Source organism: Apodemus sylvaticus, chromosome 18 (genome assembly GCF_947179515.1).
Source record: "Apodemus sylvaticus chromosome 18, mApoSyl1.1, whole genome shotgun sequence".
NCBI lineage: Eukaryota > Metazoa > Chordata > Mammalia > Rodentia > Muridae > Apodemus > Apodemus sylvaticus.
In genome coordinates this window covers 18721324-18742759 of record NC_067489.1, presented here as the reverse complement: position 1 = coordinate 18742759, position 21436 = coordinate 18721324, and the positions used below count along the sequence as shown (strand labels likewise).

The 21436-nt window shown below is 41.6% G+C and overlaps 1 pseudogene; it reads left to right on the top strand.

The window, feature by feature from the left end:
• Positions 1 to 15009: 15009 nt before the first annotated feature.
• Positions 15010 to 20154, top strand: LOC127668898 (putative protein FAM90A10; annotated as a pseudogene).
• Positions 20155 to 21436: the final 1282 nt, after the last annotated feature.

The following is a 21436-nucleotide window of genomic DNA, read 5'->3' as shown; positions in this document are numbered from 1 at the left end:
CTGACAAAAGGAAGAAAACCCTAAAAGCAGGTAAGATGGAAGTGTTGGCCCATGACTCAGACAAGCTGCCTTCTCTAGTTCTCTCCCTGGCTCTAAGCAGCTCTGTGAGAAGGAGTCTTCCCAAATTTCTGATACCTGTAAATAGAAGGAACTTGACCCTCACAGTAAGCAGGTTATCTGCTAGACACTGACTTCTTCAGCAATAGCCCCGCAACACATAGTGAGAAATTATTTAGGCTAATTTCCATACACTAGATGGCATAAAGCATGGAGATCCATATAGAAGAGAGCTCATAGCAAAATTCAAGATGGCTGTGGAGTAAGCAAGTGTCACGCTGGCCACGAACAGTGAGCACTTAAATCATAGCCTATACAGACAGCACATCCTCGGGAGTCATGAACTCAGGGCCTAACTCCAAATTACTACGACATACTGCACTTACAATTTAGACTTCTGGCTTTTACGTCTCATGTTCTTAGCGTGTCCATTAAATAATGTTCTCGCCAAGGATGGAAGAACAAAGGCTGTGGATAAAGGTGTGGCAGTGCTTAGCAGCAAAAGGGGAAGGAGAGGAGAAAACAATCAGCTGGAAGGAAAAACAAGAAGACACTTCCCCCAAATGCCCCCTCGCAGAGCAATGGCACTCTGGCTGGCCCTTTGCTCTAAGGCCCCAGAACTGGAAATCCAGTGTTTTGACTTCCTAGTCTTCCCTGTTAAGCTTGCTTCCTGCAAAGATTAAAGTAAAAGAACCAAATAAAACTATTTGCTAAAAAAAAAAAAAAAAGAAAACAAAAAACAACAACAAAAAAAACCAAAACATGTTTTTGGAAAATGTTTTAAAATAAAAGCTAGGAGCTGGGGCAGTGGCTCAGCATTTAACAATGCTTACAGCTCTCACAAGGACTCAGTTTCCATTCCCAGCTCCCAGACTAGGCAGCACACACCTGCCTGTGGCTCTAGATCCAAAGGTCCTGAAGACTTCCTCCCGCCCCCTTCAGCACCTGCATGTACAGGGAACACAGAAACTCACAAAGGCACACAATGTACAGATAAATACCAATGAATAAATGAATTTTAATGTAAGAAAGAAAGCATGTTCTCAAGAATTATTCTGGCATCAGTACTTGTCTCTGTGGTCTTATATTACTTCTCAAAACTAGGCCAGAAGAGATCATGGAATCTCTGCCCTGATGGTGGAAATTCTGTTTCAGATAAACCTAGTGGAACATCTGTCGGCACATTGACCCTTCTCATTTCTCCCTTTATAGTTTCCTTTTTTCAGTTTCAAATGGTTAGAAACTCCACGTACATTTTCCCAGTTGTCAAACTGTCTTCTCCACAGCCTCTGGAAAACTCTACCATCACGAAACCAATGGAATTTGTCTATATGAGGAAGTCACTGTTCTCTTCACAATAACACCAGTTGCTGACAACAGCCTGCATTTGTCTTCGGGGACTTCTCCGAGATGGCCTACAATGTGGTTAACCACCCCCATGCCCCACACACTTTTCCATTCTCTGTACATCTCGTTGAGGGCATCTCCTCTTCTGACTTTCCCTACTCACTGTCTCTGCCGTGTATCCTAGTTTTCTTCTTGCTGGAACTGCATTGCCTACATTTGCCCATCTTATTGCATATTCTACCTTGAGTCCTCACTCAGCCCCTGTGGCTTAGAGACTCTCTGGAAGGCATAGCATTTATTTGCCAATATTTCTGAGCCCCGAATTTCTCTCCTGCCCAGGATGGGGAGTGGCTGGCTTCCAACAGGCTTAGATAATTCTTGGAGGTAATAGAACTATTGTATATCTTAATTATACAGTGGCAGTATAATCATGAATCTGTTTATTCCATATGACAAGCACATAAAAGCACACACACAAGTGCACACACGTGCAAGCAAACAACTGCACCCCACTTCCCACATACATAGCATTCCCATATGTCTAACCTGTGTCTTCACAATACACATGTGCGCATTTGAGATAAATAATGTGCTGGCTTGTATTTATGCCTCTAACTCTGAAAGTTTACAAACTATGATGAGCTTCTATGTAATACACTCATAAATATGTTGTAAATTAACTTGAAAGTGATTTTTTGGAATGAATATGGTCTCTCAGAAAGCGATTTGATAAACAAAATAGTTTATAAGATTTTAGCACCTGGGGGTGGAGCATGCTGTCTGCAGACACTGAAATTATTCACTATGAATATGAGAAGAAGGAATGTTATAGATACTTCTTCTCTGTGTTGTCATTTTGCAGAGAAGTTTATGACTGCCTACTGTCCTGGTGAAGCTCAATCTCAGAGTCAGTTAGGTGTCAGTGCCAAAATGACATCTTACTACCTTAATGCTAGATCCTTGTCCTTCTCCCTGCAATTCAACAAGTTAATCTGTGCTGGTCGTCTCTGATGACTGTTCACAAGCTGTTACTACAGGGAGCCAGTGCTTGCAAGTAAAGATCTATAATATTTATGAGCTAGCTTAAGACCCGAGTCAAGAAATCTCCCATGTTGTCAGCTTATATTGAAATGTTTCTTAATTACCTTCAACCATCAACAGGTTATAGCATTTTAATAATTTAATAAACTTTAAGCAATATGTATTTTACTGTTATTCTGCATTTGATTTTAAATGTAATTCTGGCCTATAACAATGAGAAGCTTATCTGTGCCTAATACCTGTCACAACCTCCACCCTGACAGGTTTCCAGGAGGGAAGGGCTAGATCCTGGTGTCTACCAAGCCCAGGGACTGTCCAGCACTGGGGAATTATACACTCGTTACCAAACTCCTCTCTTAGCTCATATTCAATGGGGCTTTATATCCCATGCCCTGTGTGCAAGGGTGCCCTACAGTCATGGTAGAATCAAAAGGCGAGAACCTTGACTGACAACTCTCCAGGTAGATGATAAAGATGATGGATCTTCTCTGTTGTTATAGCCTCATGTCTGGAAAGGATGAAATGTTAACTGGAGACTTTGGGAACATCATCTGAGATGATGCTATGACCATGGGGAGCAACTTCTCACATAAGTAGCATTTACACATTTGCCTGTGAGTGCAAGGCACTTCCAGAATGCTGCCTTCCAGGAGGAGCAGTAGCAGTGTCCACCACCTAGAAGAAAATTGAGAGGAAGCTTCCAAGAGATGTTTCTAAGCAGCTGGCTGAGTAAGTACTCTCTGGGTCAAGAAAACAAGAAGCAAAAGACTTTGCATCTGTGGTGTGTGTGTGTGTGTGTGTGTGTGTGTGTGTGTGTGTGTTATCACTGTTGATGGCTAGTAATTTCAATGCAATTTTATATACTATGTAAATCTAAACTCAATCCTGTTTGGTCTAGATCTAAAACAGATGTCTAGATGGCTTTAAAACTTTAAATTTGTAAAACTTTAAATTTGGTAGTATCAGACACTAAGTTAATTATCAGAGACTCAGTATTCAAGAAACATGTATAATTTATAGAACTCAACCTCATATTATTTGAATATTTTCTTCACAATGTGTGGCTACATTTTGATGTTATATGCTGCTGCTCTCTTCAGACACAGCAGAAGATGACCCATTACAGATGGTTGTGAGCTATCTCGTAGTTGCTGGAAATTGAACTCAGGACCTCTGGAAGAACAGCCAGAGCTCTTAACCACTTAGCCATCTTCCAGCCCCCAACTGCTATAACTTGACAGTGCCTGTGCCACCACAGTACCAAGGGGATTAACAGAAAACACAGACACAGGTCATTCTGTAAGGAGAATGCCAAAGCTTTACTGAGAGACCAGCAATATATATACTAGAGGCCAGGGAAGGGAACAGGAAAAAACAATTATAGCCATAGGTCAGGCACCTGGGAAGTCCCTACCACACCGGGCAGGAAGGCAGGAATGAATCTAAGTTGAGGGATGATTTGCTCTCAAGAAACCTGTGCAAACATCTCAGTTGGGGGCATTGAACCAAGCTCACTGGTTCACAACAGCTCTGCCTTTTTTATTTTTTAAGAATGAATAGCATCTGTCTTAGGAAATTTTCTGTCCAACTCCCATTACCCATCTCTGAGAATCTCTGCCAGTCCCAGAGAATCTCTGCCAGTCTTAGGTTGGTGTGGACTAGAAAGGAGTTGCCCATCATAGACTAACTATTCTCAATACAGGCTGAGCCAAATTTGAGCAGATGTATTATCCTGTGCCAAAGACATAAGCACTTGTTCAATTACTGCTCAGGACTGGTTTTGCTGTTTGCACATACGGTTTAGCAGGAACAATCCCAATGCGGCAGCTCCACAAGCCAAAAGCCCCAGTGCTATAGGCCCAGACCTTTTCAATCAGGGGTGGCAATAATGCCAAAGTCTCTCTGATGGTGATACAAGGTGACAGGGAATCTTAATCAGGGTTGGCAATGATGACAGAGTCTGATGGTGATACAAGGTGACAGGGAATCTTAATCAGGGTTGGCAATGATGACAGAGTCTGATGGTGATACAAGGTGACAGGGAATCTCCCTGCATCATTTAGAGGCATGGGCACAATTCCAGGAATTCTTCAACCACAGCAGCTCTTCATACTCTCAGTAGTTTGTCAATACACACAATCTGCTAGAACAATTCAATTTCTTCTTGTCTTCTTCCTGTTCATTAGAGACTTTTCAAATTACAGAAAAGAATGGGAATAAAACACATGGCTTAGTCTTCATGGAAACACTGTAAGGCACAGGAACCGAAGCATGAAGTTCTAGCTAACTAAGTCCTATTACTATTTTTAATAAAACATAAACTATTCTCCAATATAAAATGTATTACTCTGTTCTACTTCTAATTTAGCCACAGCCTTCCCAGTAGTTCTATTAGTAGAGAACACAACTGGCCACACAGTACTAGTTATCCCCACTGGCATCAGGACTGGTGAATTTTTCACAAAGCTCCAGTAAGTTTCTATCTGTATCAGAGTCCATAATGACAGGACACACACAGCGCTCAGGAAACCAGATAACACTTTCTGCATCTTTGGGAAAGATAAAAACAGAACCTCTCGTCCTGACCAACACTGGATCAGGACCTCTCCAAACTCCTGAAGAGAACTCTTTCCATTTTACTAAACCCTCTGACTTCTTCACACCTTTCCAATGTCTGTCTGCAGCAGAAAGATTAACTCTAGTAATAAAAAATATAAAGTATAAAGAATAAAGGACAATCTAGCATGCAGAGAAGTAAACTCCCTGTGTTTTGTTTTTTCAAGATAATTTTTTACAGTAAGATTAGCTCTCTCTACTATAACTTGCCCTTGCAGATTATATGGAATCTCTGTTTTATGAATAATATGAACGTCTACACGAAATTTTTCAAAGGATCTGCTGGTATATGCTGGACCATTATCAGTTTTTAACTCATTTGGAACTCCCTTGCAAGCAAAAGCTTGTAAACAATGATTTTTTTTATATCTTTTACCTTCTCACCACTATGTGCAGATGCAAAAAATCATACGAGAAAAGGTATCTATAGATCCATGAACAAAAACTGTAGTTTCCCAAGAGATGGGACATGAGTCACATCCATTTGCCAAATATTCTTTGCTTTAAAACCTCGGGGATTCACTCCCAAATTGGGGGTGAAATGAATTGAGCACACTGAGGGCATTGAGTAACAATTTGCACAGCTTGTTCTCTAGTAGCATCACAGTGAAACTTCAAAGAATTTGCATTAAGATGAAATTTATTATGCATATTCAAGGCTTTATCATAATTGGTGGCCAAATTCAATGCAACCAATGGAGATTGAGTGTATAAATCAGCTTTATGATTGCCCTGTGCCAGGGGACCAGGTAATAATGAATGTCCTCGTATATGGCCCACAAATACTGGTTGTTTGCACTGCCATAAAAGAGCTTGTACCTCCAACAAGCAAGAATAATTAGAGGAAACAAGTGCTACATAAGCTGCAGTTTCTAATGGTTCTATCATTTGGGAAACATATATACTATCTGTATAGATATTACAGGCTTTATTAGGGAATAAACTCAAGACTAATTGAACTGCCTTTAATTCTGCTAATTGTGTAGAACAATTAGGAATTTTTATAACTTTTACTTCATTCCCGAAAATAACAGCAGCTCTCCCATTGGATGATCCATCAGTGAAATCCAATTAAGCACAATCCAAAGGGCAAGAGGAAACAATCTTTGGAAAGACTACTGGATGAATTTTAAAAAATTGACACAACTTATTATCTGGATAATGATTATCAAAATAACAATTGGTAGCACATCTAATTAAGGCCCAATCAGCAAAACCTTGGGATAAAATTTGTAGTTGTTCCTTATTATAGGGTGTAATCATAACATCAGGTTCCTTGCCAAACGTTTGCAAGCTTGTTTTATATGCCTTAAACAGTAGGATACCACTGCCTGTGGATAAGACAATACAATTCATGGAAGCAAATTTTCAATTATCAATTTCGCCTAAAAGGCTTGCCATGTAATAGGCCAAATATCAATACTCTGTCATGACCAATTTAATAGCTGATTGAAACAAGGAACAAATGTTTTATCAGGTTCTTAAGACATTCTTTTCAAAATACTTTCATAATTCTATCCAATAATACTTTATTAACACACCAACAGCTTTAGATTAGGATGTTAAAACTTTACTTGGTATTGAAAAAGGGTGACTCTGCATTAATGCTCCCTTTGCCAAGGAATGGCTGTGAACACATAACATAAACAAATGATCACAGTAGTCTTCTCTACTATCTGTAAAGATACTTGTTTTTTGCCAGTTCATTTGCATATACCTTGAGAACAGAGGTTTAAGTCCTCCTGTGGTAAGCTTAGAGCAATGTCTTAGCCAATGTTTTACAATTATGAGGATTCAAAGCAAAAAACAGCCTTCTGAATCCATAATAATTTTGTATGGAGTAGGCAGGCCAGATTTTAATGTCTTCATAAGTTCTTCATAGCCTTATTAACCTTTCATAGATCTTAAGTTTGAACTGTATTTTGAACCACACCTGGATAGATCTGTCAAATAATGCTGTTTTTGGCATGAAACTTCCTAGGTGGGAATTGCAAGACAAAAGCAGTGCCTCACAAGCCTCCACTGAACTTTTCATTTACTTAGATGTAAATGTTTTCTAATCTGAGCCTATTGCCTGAGACCAAGACCAACCTGTCTTGCAGTGCAGTAGCCTGCATTCAGACCCCATTGTATGAGGGTTAAATAACAAAAGGAACCTGAAATTTGAGGGTTCCCAGAAAAAATCTACAAGCTGTTTTTAGTAGTCTTATCTACAAATTTTTGAAACAGTTTAAAAGTAGCCTGTTTGATACCAAATAAGTTCCCACTGAGACCCTTTTCAATCTTGGTGCCATTAAATTTTGCCCAAATTCTACCACTGCATCTAACAAAGCTTGTGAAAAAGTGGCAACAGGTCTATACTGGCCACAGTTCTTTTTAACTTTTATCATTCTTGAAATCATAAAGTTTGTCTTCAAGTTCTTATGTTTGAAAGCATGACAGTACAACTTATAATACCTCATTAAAAAGGCATTGCTTCAAATCCCATCCCTTTTTAAGTCTAATTTTTAGGATAAGAATCACACAAAACATTATGCCAATTTAGAAGTATCTTTAGAGACCTGTTTTTCCTGGGTTGAGTCATGCCATGTGTTGTTGTTTAAGATAACTCCAACCCTGAGTTACCAGTTTTAAACTAACTTTTGTTACCAATGTAATAATCTTTAATCATGCCCAATAACTTATAAGCCAATAAATACTCTATAGTCAAAACATGCAAAACATACTTATACCTTTAAGACTAATCAGAAACAAAAATGAAGTGACTATATAAATCTTATAAATTTAAACCAAACAGTTTTTTTTTCTTTTTCTAGTTGTACTTTTAAAAGAAAAAGCACTTTGTACCCAATAGGAGAAATAACCATCAGTCTACTTGCCCTAGAACTTGAGAAGCTGCTGACCCTTTTAAAAGCAGCTTTTCTCTAGCTGTGCTTGACTCCTAACTAAATGCAGGGCAGCTTAAATCAGCCTCTGCTATTTAAATTGAGACAAGATCAAGAGATGGACCACCAGCAGATAAAGTTTTTACCAATTTTTCTTTTCAACATGAAATAAAGTTTTTACCAGTTTCTCTTTTTAGCATAAAACATAGAACAATAATTCAAACCACGAAACAAAACACAGACCCAAATTGACATGAGGACAAATTGGTGCACCAAAGACAATACATAGGGAGGGAAGAGCACTTGTAACCAGTACTAAGAGTATCTTCAGTAGGTCCATAGAGGAAACAGGACATCTCCATGTCCCCTTGTCCCTAGGAGAGTTTTGAAATCCATTTTCTTTCTCTCTTTCTCTCTCATGTTTCTAAAATCTGTCTTTTTTGTTTGTGTGTTTTTCATTTTTTGCTTTTTACTCTTTTTATTCATTTTATTTTATTCCCTATTTGTCTCGCCTGATGCAGTTCTAGACTGCAGACAAATTGCCTAATTAAATTCCCCCTCACAATTCGCGGTCACACCCTAGTTGATCTCAGCATCTAGTCTACACTGATTAGGTCTAGCCAGTATCCCTTTTGCACACCTGCAACAACAGCCTTCAAAAGATGACATTTATAGTGCTAACATTAATGCTGTATGTTGCTTACCATGCTGGATACATAACTTTTCTTGATCTCATTCTGGATCTCCATCCAAGACAGCATCCTTCAGTTGGTCTCTGTTTCCAAGCTCCAATTTCAGGCTTCAATCTGTGACCACCGTTTCACTCCCTGCCCCCCACCTTATTTTCCCCAATGTGTTCCTCTCTCTTTGCTGGCCAGCCTTTCTTGGAACCATCCAGTCAGGTGCTCCTCTCTTTCCCGATCTCGGTGGGACCTCCATTTGACAGTGTCTGTGCTGCCACAGTACCAAGTATCTGGCATAGGCCTGGGGGATTAACAGAAAACACAGACACGGGTCATTCTGTAAGGAGAATGCTTAAGCTTTACTGAGAGACCAGCAATATGTATATATATATACTGGAGACCAGGGAAGGGAACAGGAAAAAGCAATTACAGCCATAGCTCAGGTACCTGGGAAGTCCTACCAACCTGGCTGGAAGACAAGAATCAAGCTAAGCCTTGGGATGTTTTGCTCTCAAGAAACCTGTGCAAACAGCTTAGCTGGGTGCATTGAGCCAAGCTCACTGGTTTCCAACAATAACTCTTTAAAAGCTTGACCCCCTTGTCAAAGGAAAAACATTCAATGATACTTACTAAAAGTATTATGGAGTGTCTTAGGGTTTTACTGCTATGAACAGACACCATGACCAAGGTAACTCTAATAAGGACACTTAACTGGGGCTGGCTTACAGGTACAGAGGTTCAGTCCATTATCACCAAGGTGGGAACATGGCAGTGTCCAGGCAGGCATGGTGCAGGACAAGCTGAGAGTTCTACTTCTTCATCTGAAGGCTTCTAGCAGAATACGCCCTTCCAGGCAGCTAGGAGGAGAGTCTTATTGTCCATTCCCACAGTGACACACCCACTCCAACAGGGCCACACCTTCTAATAGTGCCACTCCCAGGGCCAAGCATACAAAAACCATCACATTCCACTCCCTGGTCCCCATAGGCTTGTTCAAACACATGAATCTCTGGGGGCCATATTTAAACATAGCATAAATAAAAAGTACATTTAGTCCAACTTCAAAAGTTCCCATAATCTATAGCAGTATCAACAATGTTAAAAGTCTAAAGTTCAAAGTCTCTTCTGAGATCCATCCAATCACTTAGCTGTAATCCCTGAATCAAGGCAGGAAATCAGCTGGGCAGACTCCAAACTCTACTATATTTCCAAGTTTGATGTCAAAGCACATTTCAGAACTCCAGCTTTCATCTTTCTTGAACAAAACAAACTTCTTTCTCCTGGGCTGGCTGCACTCCTGGCATCTCAAACATCTTGGGGAACTGCAAGGTAGCTTCAATGTTACAGCTTCTTGTTTTAATGTATGGTACCCACATATGATCTTCTGCACTCCTCCAAAGGGCTGGCATCGCTTCTCCAGCTCTGCCCTCTGTATCACTCTAAGCTTAGGTTGACCTATTCAGCTGCTTCTGTTTGGGGTGATCATCTCATGGTATTGGCATCACCAATACACTGGCATCTTTCACTGCAACTAGGCTTCAACAATAGCCTCTCACGGGCTCTCTTCATGGTGCCAGGCCTCAACTTCTTTGCATGACCCCTTCAGTCCTGGGCCATCAACTGAGACTGAGGCTCCACTTTCATCAATGGCCTCTCACAGAGCCAAGCTCCTGCTGCTCTTCATGGCTTCAAAACCAGTACCACCTGGGTGACTCTTACAGATTACCAAGTCCAGCTGCAGCACAAGGTACAACCTTGGAACACAGGTTCTTTGTGCTCTCAGAAAACACTTCACAAAGGGTTCACCTCAGTGATGCTTGTTTATTTATTTATCTATTTATTTACTTATTGTTTTATGTAAGTACATTGTAGCTGTCTTCAGGCACACCAGAAGAGGATCTCAGATCTCATTACGGATCATTGTGAGCCACCATGTGATCATTGTGAGCCACCTGAATTTAAACTCAGGATGTTTAGAAGAACAGTGCTCTTTAGAGGAGCTCAGTGCTCTTAACCACTGAGCCATCTCACCAGCCCTGCTGATCTCTTCTTAATCACCACTACTTTTTTAGGTCCAGCTAACCAGCATCAGCTGTCCCAGTAGTTCCTTCTGTTTTTCACTCTAAATGGCCAAAGCTGCTGAGTTCTGCTGCTTGCCAGAGCTGGAACATGGCTATCCCATGTTCTATTACATTGTCACCAGCTGTAGGTTTTCCAACTCCTCCATGGCCTAAGTTTGGCTGGCCTGGATATTCTTGCCATGTAGACTGACCTTGAACTCAGAGACCTGCATGCCTGTCTCCTGGAATTAAAGGTATGTACCAACCCGCCTGGATCTAAATTTAGCTGGGTAGGATCTTGCCCCAAGGTCACTAATCACTTAATTCAATTTAATATCTATGAACATAGGATTTAGCTCTATTTCCCTTCCTCATTCCCCTTTAATACTCAAACCATATATTTTATATTTTTCCTTTCTAAGATTGCTGTGCTTGTTCAAAACACTTCTCATAATGTCTCTGCTGGGATATTTTGAAACTTCTTTTGTCAATGCAATTACTATAAATCTCTTTACCTTAGACTCAGGTAGACTCTTCAGACAAGGGCCCAAAGCAATCACATTCTTCACCAAAATAGCACAAAAACAGTCTCTAGGCCACATTCTGAGGTCCCCCACTGAAACGTCTTGGGCTAGGACTGCACAAGTCAAATCACTCTCAGCAACAAAGTCTTCCATCTACTAGGGTTGCCCATTAAGCTCCACTTAAAACATTCCACAGCTTTCCAAACCCAACGTCCCAAAATCCATATTCTTCTAAACAAAAGCATGGCCATGCCTATCACAGCAATACCCTACTCCTGGTTTCAACTTCTGTCTTAGGGTTTTACTGTTCTGAACAGACACCATGACCAAGGCAACTCTTATAAGGACAATATTTAATTTGGGCTGGGCTGAGAATATACAAACCATCACACAAAACTTTTTTTTTTAAGACATGAGCAATAGAAATGGGAGCCACCCAGTGTCTCTCTGCAGCAGTTAGATTTGCGGTTTGCATCCAAATATAGTACTGAAAAGTGGGGCACCATAAGAGACAACATAGAGGCCAATAAATAAAAAATTACTGAGAGAAATGAAATCGTATGAAAAGTGGATACTTAATAATACAAGAGCCTTAGTGAGGAGAAGCCAAGATCATAATAGAGGCATTCGCACCCTCAAGTGGCCATGTCACTCAATAACCCTTCCTTTGAAAGATGGCCTTTTCAGCATAGCATTTCTTCTCCCTTTCTCAATAAACATTTTAAAGTCACTACTGTCCATCCTGTGGTTCTGGCCTTTGCTATCTGAACAGATATATCCTAATGGGAGAGTTACACGGAATTAAACGAAGAGTGCTGGGACCATGGGTAGTTAAAAGCTCTTTTGAGCTAAATATGAACAGTGGAAATGTTTGGGAAAATGCCCCTTAATTAAGTTTATCTACTAAAATAACTGGTATTTCAAAAGAGAAACTAAAACTCCACATTATTCCAGTAGATTATAATTGTGAAGCTAAAATAAGCCTTGGTCATTTTGTCTGTTCACAACAGTAAAACCCTAACTAAGACAGATGCTGAAACCAGAAGTGGGGTATTGTTGAAAGTATTTCTAAGGCTGGAAAGCTGCCTCCATCATAAAGCAATTGACTCCCCAAAAAGACAGGGACCTGAGTCCAAGCCCCAGAACACACATTTAAAAGCCAGGTATTCACCGCCCCATGCTTGTGACCCAAGGTCTGGGAAAGCATGTGACAAATGGATCCACCACCTTGTCATCCAATACACCAGGCCTGCAACACAAGAAAAAAACATTTCCCCCCACCCCAACTCCAGCCCCAGCTGGTCTTGTTCATAGGAGTACACCCAACTTCTAGGAAACACCCACTGGGATTAAAGGTGTGCACCACCGTGCCTGGATTTACACTTTTTTTTTTTGAGACAGGGTTTCTCTGTAAGCCTTGGCCATTCTGGAACTCACTCTGTAGACCAGGCTGGACTCAATCTCAGAAATCTGCCTGCCTCTGCCTCCCAATTGCTGGGATTAAAGGTGTGTACCACCACTGCTCAGCTTGGCTTTGATTTCCTGAAGTGGAAGGAAACAAGTTTTAACCAATGAAATTAAGTTTCATGACATGCAGGAATTCGTGGTCTTCTGCTGACCATCATAAAGGAACCTGTATCTGTATTTTCAACTCTCAAGCATATGTAGTCTGAGACTTAGGGGCTTGAATTTGGAATTCTTAGAATACAGTGTAAGCCAATGCTGTGACATTCCTGCTGTGGCCTCTCGTGATACATCTGCATAAAACAAACCACTCAAAGGCATTTACCCTGTTTGGCCATCCACTTCCACTCCCTATTTAATGCCTTTAAGTATTAAATCAAGACTAAAGCCTCTGTGCTGATGCCCTAAGATCAGGTGTTCTGGATAGTACCCCTCTCGAATGTGGGGTTAGTGAAGATTTTGTTTCCCAATATGTAGGTTGCAGATTTGTCTTATTGACTATGTCCTTTGACTTACAGTAACTTTACAGTTTCATGAGGTCCCATTTATCAAGTCTTGATCTTAGAGAATAAGCCAGTGGAGTTCAGTTTAGGAAATTTCCTCCTTTGTGAATGAGTTCAAGACTCTTTCTAACTTTAACTTCAGTGTATATAGTTTTAGGTTGAGGTCCTTGATCCACTTAGACTTGAGCTTTCTGCAAGATGACAATTATGGGTCTATTTTCATTTTTCTTTTCTCTTTCTTTCTTTCTTTCTTTCTTTCTTTCTTTCTTTCTTTCTTTCTTTCTTTTTTTCTTTTTCTTTCTTTCTTTTTTTTTTTTTTTTTTGATTTTTGGATTTTCCAGACAGGCTTTCTTTGTATAGCCCTGGCTGTCCTGGAACTCACTCTGTAGACAAGGCTGGCCTGGAACTCAGAAATCCACCTGCTTCTGCCTCCAAGAGTGCTGGAATTACAGGCATGTACCAACACTGCCCCCTGTTTTCATTTTCTACATAAAGACAGTCAGTTAGACCAGCACAATATATTGAAGATGCTTTCTTTTTTCCATTGTATATGTTTGGCATCTTTGTCAAAGGTCAGGTGTCCATAAGTGTGTGGTTTTATTTCTGGGTCTTCAATTTCATTCCATTGATCAACATGGCTGTCTCTGTACCAATCCCATGCAGTTTTTATCACTATAGGCTCTGTAGTACAGCTTCAGGTCAAAGATGGTGATTCTCCGAGCCATTCTTTTATTGTTAAGAATTGTTTTTGCTGTTTTGGATTTTTGTTTTGTTTTGTTTTGTTTTTTGTTTTTTTTGTTTTTGGTTTGTTGTTGTTATTGTTGTTGTTGTTTTATTTATTTTGTTTTGCCTTTCTGGAGCACTCACAAAAAGGGAACTAATGAGACCATACTCCTTAAGACCCAACAAGCAGCTGAAAGAATAAGATGTAGATATTTGCACCCAACCAATGGAAAGAAGGTGCTGACCCCTGTGGTTGAATCAGGGAAAGGTAGAAAGAAGCTGAGGAGGAGGGTGACCCTGTAGGAAGACCAGTGGTCTCAATTAATCTGGACCCCTGAGATCTATCAAACACTGGATCACCAAAGAGGCAGGATACACCAGCTGATATGAGGCCCCCAACACATATACAGCAGAGGACAGCATGGTCTGGATTCAGTCAGAAAAGATGTGCCTAAGACTCAAGAGACTGGAGTTTCCAGGGAGTTTAGAGGTCAGGTTGGGTGGTGGGCGTGGCCATCCTCCTGGAGTCAGATGGGTGGGGAGGAGCTATGAGATGTGGATTTAAACCTCTACTTTGATGAGGTTGGATCACATGATCATGACCTTATAAGAAGCCAATGCAGCACCATCTTTTCAGTCCTGTTCCAGCCAGGCTCCTGAAAGAGATTCCTGGTACACAGATCCAGACTCCACAGCTCCAGGAAGCCACTAAACACATCACAGAGAGAGGCAGGCTCTCAAGTGGAAATATTTATCAAACTCTGCTTGAGGTGAGTGGTTAGAAACAGGAGTGTTCTGAAGTGAATCTGAAATGGTGAAGAATTTCTCATGTGAGGGTAAAGGCATTTCACTTAAATAGTACTTTCTCCTTCAGAGTTTGGCAGCAGTGGTGGATTCTTGAAGGGAAACATTCCCTGAATGTTACAACTTTAAGTCCCTAAGTTTCTGATGGAATATTCTTGGGAGGTAGAAACAAAGAAACTGGTGCATTTCTGATGGCTGTCACCAGGCCCAGTATTTCTATCATGTCCTGAAACTTAATCCCATAGCTTTAAACTCTTTTGTTAACTTCTATTTCAGGAAATCAAAGCCAACAGGTCCACCAAATGGAGTCACAAATGAAGACCAAGAAAGGCCTTCCAGCCGTTCCAACTCAACTGCCCAGGGCAAGCCGAGAGGCTCATGGGAACAGACCCTTCCATCACTGAAAGAGGAGAACCCTAGGGTAAGTGGAGGCCTATATGTGTCAGCCAGCTCTGGGCCTAGGTGAGACAGGGCTACACCTTAAAATCTTTGTATTGTGTGGGATCCACCAGAGAAGAATGGTGGGATATGAGCTTAAGCTAATAGAAAGTCCTGAGTAGCCAGCTGGTACAGTGCACTGGGTAGGTGAGTCCCCTGAATCCCAGAGGACCACTGAGCCTTTCTCCTAGTGAATTTTGTGCATAGAAATCAAGTTCTAGGTTGATGTATTTCAGTTAACAATAGGACAGGCACAGAAACTATGAGGCGGTTCAAAGGCAAGGTAACTAGTACTAGAAGGATAATAGAGACTTTCCTGCCAAGCAGTGGTGGCACACACCTGTAATCCCAGCACTCTGGGAGGCAGAGGCAGGCAGATTTCTAAGTTCAAAGCCATCCTGGTCTACAGAGTGAGTTCCAGGACAGCCAGGGCTAAACAGAGAAACCCTGTCTCGAAAAAACCAAATCCAAAAAAAAAAAAAAAAAAAAAAACGAAAACAAAAAACAAAAAAAAATAGAGACTTCCCAGAATAATGGGACTGGATGTATTAGATCTCTGGTTTTTGTTTTATCATTATCATTATCATTATTATTATTATTATTATTATTGGATATGGACCAACTAGACCATCTAAACAGTCCCATAAAGCCTAAAGAAATAGAAGGAGTCATAGAAAGTCTTCCAACCAAAAAAAACACAAGACCAGATGGTTTCAGTGCAGAATTCTACCAGACCTTCAAAGAAGAGTTAACACCAATACTCTTCAAACTATTCCACAAAATAGAAACAGAAGGAACACTACCCAATTCCTTCTACGAAGCCACAATTACGCTGATACCAAAGCCACACAAAGATCCAACAAAGAAAGAGAACTTCAGACCAATTTCCCTTATGAACATCGATGCAAAAATACTCAATAAAATTCTTGCCAACCGAATCCAAGAACACATCAAAACGATCATCCACCATGATCAAGTAGGCTTTATCCCGGGAATGCAGGGTTGGTTCAATATACGGAAATCCATCAATACAATCCACTACATAAACAAACTCAAAGAACAAAACCACATGGTCATTTCATTGGATGCTGAAAAAGCATTTGACAAAATTCAGCATCCGTCCATGCTTAAAGTCTTGGAGAGAACAGGAATTCAAGGCCCTTACCTAAACATAGTAAAAGCAATATACAGCAAACCAGTAGCCAGCATCAAACTAAATGGAGAGAAACTTGAAGCAATCCCACTGAAATCAGGGACCAGACAAGGCTGCCCCCTTTCTCCTTATCTTTTCAATATTGTACTTGAGGTACTAGCTCTGGCAATTAGACAACATAAGGAGGTCAAAGGGATACAAATTGGAAAGGAAGAAGTCAAACTATCATTATTTGCAGACGACATGATAGTCTACCTAAGTGACCCCAAAAACTCCACTAGAGAGTTCCTACAGCTGATAAACAACTTCAGCAAAGTGGCAGGTTATAAAATCAACTCAAGCAAATCAGTGGCCTTCCTATACTCAAAGGATAAGCAGGCTGAGAAAGAAATTAGGGAAATGACCCCCTTCACAATAGCCACAAACAGTATAAAGTATCTTGGGGTGACTCTTACCAAACATGTGAAAGATCTGTATGACAAGAACTTCAAGACTCTGAAGAAGGAAATGGAAGAAGACCTCAAAAAATGGGAAAACCTCCCATGCTCGTGGATCGGTAGAATCAATATAGTTAAAATGGCCATTTTGCCAAAAGCAATATACAGATTCAACGCAATACCCATCAAAATCCCAACATAATTCTTCACAGAGTTAGAAAGAGCAATTATCAAATTCATCTGGAACAACAAAAAACCCAGGATAGCTAAAACTATTCTCAGCAACAAAAGAAAATCTGGGGGAATCAGTATCCCTGACCTCAAGCAATACTACAGAGCAATAGTGTTAAAAACTGCATGGTATTGGTACAGTGACAGGCAGGAGGATCAATGGTACAGGATTGAAGATCCAGAAATGAACCCACACACCTATGGCCACTTGATCCTCAACAAAGAGGCTGAAAACATCCAATGGAAAAAAGATAGCCTTATTTACATTTCAAATGTTATTCCCTTTCCCCATTTCCCCTCCAGGGTACTTCCATCTTGGAGATAGTTATGCAAATGTCTGGGTAGTCTACTAAGGTCCGGGAGCCTCTTATATTTATCACTCTGATCCATGGCCCTGATCATAACAGAGTTATCAGAGGGCCAGAAAAAGGAACTGTTCCCCTGCTCTTTGGCAGGATTGGTCTATTGGCAGATACAGGGCTCTCTATCTTCACCCATGCATCTCCCAATTATGCTTGCCTCCTCCAGGTTCAAGGAAACAAGCAGGTGGAATTTCAACCCATTCTGTAGTGAATGTTGCCCTTGCACAGAGAACCTTAAAGGGCCTTTTGGCCTTGAGGGGGGGATTGATGGTGGAGAGGTCCCAGGATCTTTTTGAGACTCACTGATATCTCCTTTGCTCCTCACAGGTGAAATGCAGAAGCCATGAGGCCTTTGGCCACACTGCAAGAAGCAGAACGAGTCCCATGAAGCAAGGCCATGCGCTCCTAGTCCCACAGCCTCTGGGAGCCAGGAAAAAGAAAGAGAACAAGGATCCTTGCAGGCCCAGGGTCTACAGAAACTCTATCAAGTCACCAGACAGAAGTAAGTGATGGGAACAGGGCTGGCAGGAGGGAAGGCTCCATGTAAAGCTGAGCTTATGGAGATATCATGTCTTATCTCTCAGTCCCCAAAGGGAAAGGGCCTGAGAGCTGGTAAAGAGTCTGCTGGCCAGTGAGTGTGTGAGTGAGTGAGTGAGTGAGTGTGTGAGTGAGTGAGTGACTATTTGAAATGAAAGCTGAAGTGTTCCCGCACCATTGTCTGTTCCACAGGTATGATGAGCAGCAGAAGAAGGCTCCCTTCCAGAAATTTCCAAGGGAGCCACAAAGGGGGGACCAGCAGCTCAACTTGGCTGTAAGTAAAGTATATACCCTGTTCTTGAAAATCCCTTTTTCTCAGTTCTGCCTCTTGGCACCTTCCTTCTGCACAGCCTATTGGCTAAACTCATCATCTGTACAAGCCAGATTTCACAAATCTTCTCTGGCAGCAACAATCCATTTGTTTATTTTCATAGTTCAGATGGACATGGGTTTGGATGAGTGAGCGAGCCTCTGCTGCAGGTCTCCTTATGGACCAGCTTGCCTGGAGGATGGGCAGGGTCCTCCTCACTTGCCCATGGATTTAGGTCTCCTGGTCCTCCTTCCTTCGGAGGTCAGATTACAAACAGGGTCTACACTCTGAGTTTTCTGGTGACCTGTTTGAGGAGATGAAGGGATAAGATGGAACCTAGAGGAGAGGAAGAGGAGCCAGAACCACATAGTTCTGGGAGCCATAAGCACTGGGGGTTTCTCAGATAGGTGATTAAATAATAATTAGGGTGTTTCTGCCCCATCTAGGTATGTAGCTTGTGTTTATGTCAGTTGAGTTTCAATTTATTGTGTGAGTATTTTGTGGGTTGAGAAATTGCTGATATAAATCTGAATGATAAATCACAAGCCTCTAGAGTTTTGATTTTACTGGGTTACTAGGATTTGTGACCACTGACCACAGGGGGCAAATGGCTGGAAATGCAAGAAGAATCCACAGCAAGGGAATCTGGAGATGGGCAGTCAGTGCATGGAGCTAGCCTTGGAGGCGGTGAGGTCACAGGGACCAGAGAGTAGCTTTCCCACAACAGTTCGCCTCAAATACCATTGGGAGAGACAGATGTAAGGCAAGCCAATGCTTCCTGCCCTGCTTCATATCCCAAGAGAGATGGTTAGAATTTTCAAAACTATACTGTAAATTACTTGGTAACTTTAATGTAACTGTTCTTCCATGACCAAAGAAAGATCATAGACATCTTCCTAGCTGTCTCTCTGACTATCCATACATCAATATTTTTCTTCATGTTCCTCTTGTCACATGCATGTGAGAAGGAACCTGCCCATCCTCCAGGTGAGCTGGTCCATCTTCCATGCTGACAGTGCCCCACTGATCTCTCCATATGTCTGTCTTTTCTACAGCAGCCACAGATGCCAAGCATTCCTGGGAACAGAAAGATGTCTGTGCCACCAGACCAAATATCTCTTGGGAAGCAGACGTGCCCTGGAAAGCCTGCCCTCCACAGCTTTGACAGCTCCTGCATCTCACATTCCAGACAGAAGGAAGGTCAGAATGTGGCTGTCCCTGGTGGTGCCAAGTCAGTTTTCAGGCAGGATGGAAGAAACACATCCCCAGAAGAGCTCCTAGATCAAATGCTACAGGGTACCTCACACCAATACTCTGTGGCTGTCCCCAAAAGTCATACAATTGGTGAAATGTCCCACAAAGAGTCAAAAACCCAGGATCCCAGTAGGAAAATGCAGCCCAGCCAGCAGCATCCTGTCATCCACCACAATAGACAGAATCCCAAACTCAGCTTCTGGGCCCCAGGTAAGAAAGCTTCCCAGTGCCCTACTCAGCCTAGGCAGAATCCCCTGAAGAAACAAAGAATTAACTCTACCAATGCACCAGAGAAGAGCCATGCAAGACCTGGTTCCAAGGACACCATGGAGAGTCAGTCTCCTCCCATTGCTAACAGACTTGGACTAGAAGGCACAGCTGAAATGAGTAAGAAACTAGCAGCCCAGATGCCCAGCACTGACCAACAGCTATATAGCAGGCCTGCACTGGTCCCAACCAAACCCTGTATCGAGTCCCACCAGATGTCGACTGGCCATGTTGGAGGCCAAGCCCTGAGAATCATCTTTACCAGAGAGGGTAGTAACTGCTGGAGCTCCAGGCTCCTGACAGTCCCCCCACCACTTCCCCTTGAGAAGCAAACACCTCCTTTGGAGAGCCCTGCCTTCCCCAAGGAAGGAGAAGCAGCAGGATCCCAGGCCAAAGTGAATGTCCTCTATGAGGACCTTTGCATCTCCTCCTCCTCTGAGGACAGTGATGGAGAATGAGCTGCCACCTGAAGATGCCACTCCCCTGCTCAGACTTGCCAGATTCTTTCAGGCTAATCCTCTCCCTAATTAACCAGGTAGATGACATGACTGTATCTTGTCAGGGTACTTCCAGATGAGAGCCCCTATAGTGCATGGAATCACATCCCTTTCCTCTTTCTGCAACTACCCTCTCCTCAGGATGATCTCTCGACTCTGAAGTGGGCCTCTGAGAAGCCCTCTGAAGGTCATTTGTCCACTCCACTCTTGTCATCAATGACCTTTAGTATGTCCTTTCAGCTACTTAAATGTTCAAAACTATCTGTCAGTTGTCCCATCTTATGAGGTTTTCTACTTTCATCAATAAAGTTACCCTAGAAATTATGTCTATGCTTTCATGTTCTTGCAACAAAGACATAGGATTTCTCACACTACTATGACCCAACAGCAATCCACAAACCCAAGTGGAACTCAACCTACTGTTTCAGGTTCACCATGTTGACACTTAGACATTTTGACAAGGTGCACAGGTTCCACCCACTTGTAATCCTAAGACCCTGATCTTAGAGCATAATCTATTGGTTTTCTGTTCAGGAACTTTCCCCCTGTACTGATGTCCTCAATGGTCTCTCCAGTTTCTTTTCTATTAGCTTCAGAGTGTCTGGCTTTATGTGGAGGTCCTCGATCCATTTGGAGTTGAGCTTAGTACAAGGAGACAAGGATGGATCAATTCCCAATATACTAGCAGCTTAACAACACACCTGAAAGCCCTGGATCAAAAAGAAGCCAATTCACCCAGGAGGAGTAGAAGACAGGAAATCATCAAACTCAGGGCTGAAATCAATCAAGTGGAAACAAAGAGAACCATACAAAGAATCAACGAATCCAGGAGCTGGTTCTTTGAGAAAATCAACAAGAATGATAAACCCTTAGCCAGACTGAACAAAGGGCACAGAGAAAGTATCCAAATTAACAAAATTAGAAATGAAAAGGGGATATAACAACAGAAACTGAGGAAATCCAAAAAATCATCAGATCCTCCTACAAAAGCCTGTACTCAACACATTTGGAGAATCTGGAGGAAATGGACAATTTCTTTGACAGATACCAAATACCAAAATTAAATCAGGACCAAATTGATCATCTAAACAGTCCCATAACCCCTAAAGAAATAGAAGGGGTCATAGAAAGTCTTCCAACCAAAAAAAAGCACAGGACCAGATGATTTCAGTGCAGAATTCTATCAGACCTTCAAAGAAGACTTAACACCAATACTCTTCAAACTATTCCACAAAATAGAAAC